The sequence below is a fragment of the Nannospalax galili genome, unplaced genomic scaffold, assembly GCF_000622305.1.
Source record: "Nannospalax galili isolate Female #2095 unplaced genomic scaffold, S.galili_v1.0 scaffold1654, whole genome shotgun sequence".
NCBI lineage: Eukaryota > Metazoa > Chordata > Mammalia > Rodentia > Spalacidae > Nannospalax > Nannospalax galili.
This window is the reverse complement of record NW_008334135.1, coordinates 241,433-243,301: the sequence shown is the minus strand read 5'-3', so window position 1 is coordinate 243,301 and position 1,869 is coordinate 241,433.

The window sequence follows — 1,869 nt, the reverse complement described above, 5'->3', positions numbered from 1 at the left end:
TATATTCTTTCATGTCCATGAAGTAGTATTAAGTACTTTTATTATTTCTGTTTCATTGAGAAAATGCAGTTTGGCAATGTAAAGCAATGTAGAATACATCAGTAGTGGAGTAGGACATGAACATATGAAGGTTGACGTCAATCTCATCCTTCGGTGACTAGGTTACTTATGAGAGTCTCAATGAAGTTGAGAGCACATAGAAACTTGGAAGAACCTGCAGTGTTTCAAGTTCCTTGTGGTTAATGTATAAACCAGCACTTCATTAGTGACATAGCTCATGCAGTGTATTAGTTAATCAAGGCAATATTGTAATTATAAAAATGTAAATAAATTTTCTAACTGCAACTTGTAAGATTAGAAAGTAATCCACAATAATTACAAATAAAATTATCTATTGTAAATTTGTTTCATAATGTTAATACTTCTAATGAAGTCATTGATTTATTAAGTCATTTTAAATATGAATAAAATTACAATGTAAACTATGTATAGTATTTAGAACAATATTATTCACACTTGTTTATTCAGACACTCCAAAATCTTTCCTAACATAATACTGTTTTCTAACAGGAATGTGGTGGAATAAAACCATGTGATTTTTAACACAGTCACTGGTGAGTACATACTAAACCTAAAAGTTAAGAAGAACACCCTGGCCCATCCAGCCAGGGCTACATTCACTCTCATCTCTCAAGACTTTTGACATTATATCCTGTGTATGTCTGAAACAGCTGTTGCCTGTTAGGCTAGAGAATTTAGTTCATAAACAGAGCAGACCTTCCCGCAAGATATTACTGACAGTAAGCCATCAAAATATTTCAATTACCAAGTGGTAAGTTTATGTAAGGCTGAAGACTATGCTGGGTTCTAATTTCATCAGTAGATGTGTAAATAAGGTCTCTTGAAACCTGAGTTATGCCTGAATACTCACAGGAATTTTAGTATAGAAAAATAAGTTGATTTGGAGAAAGGTTTTTTTGTTTATTTGATTGCTGAATTCTACCTGACTTGTTTATCAACTGTAGTTTATAAATTCAGGTACATTTTCAAGTAATAAAGTATTCCGCAAAGGTAAAAGGTCAAAACAATATACCCGATTTACCGTATTCCAATTCTTTCTTTTATAAATTAGGCATTTGTTTGCATTATAAAATTTGACATTAGTTCTTTGGTAGCTCAAATTTTATTTTCCAGGATAATATCTGTATTCTTAAACATGGTAGTTATAACGTTATCAAAGCTTAGCAAAATTACTTCATTAACCTGGATATGAGCCACAAAAATATTTTTAAGCAAACCCTAATATGTAATCAATAAAGGGCACTGCTGTGAACTCCAACTCTTACCTCTTCAAATAGGAATTCATTTCAAAGTAAGAATATCAAGATTGTTATGATTTTATTGCTGCTAAACTGTCCCCTTCTATCACTGTTTATCACTGAGGATCAGTCTCTGAAGAGGCTCTGGATTCAAGTGTGAATTCAGATCATCAGGGGTCATTTACTCATTCCCAAGTGAATACTGAGAAGTTCATTTAAAACAAACACATCTGCTTTCCAGGGAGTCTGTCAATATGAAGTGGTATTTTCCTTTTTATGTAAGAATTAGTGCACTTTGATTGACAGATGTTAAAAGCATATGATGAAACATTATTTCAGGTCAATTTTTATCATTATTCAACTGAAAATTATTAAAGAAAATTGGAATTTTGAATCTCAATTGTAGGCAATTTTAAAAACATGTACATTTTTTAGTATTTTTGCTGAGCTTTTGAAATTTTGTACACTTCTTAATCAATTTTAGACCTCTTCCCGACATATTCCACCCCCATCACCTCACTGGACCTCATGTACTCTGCCATACATATTA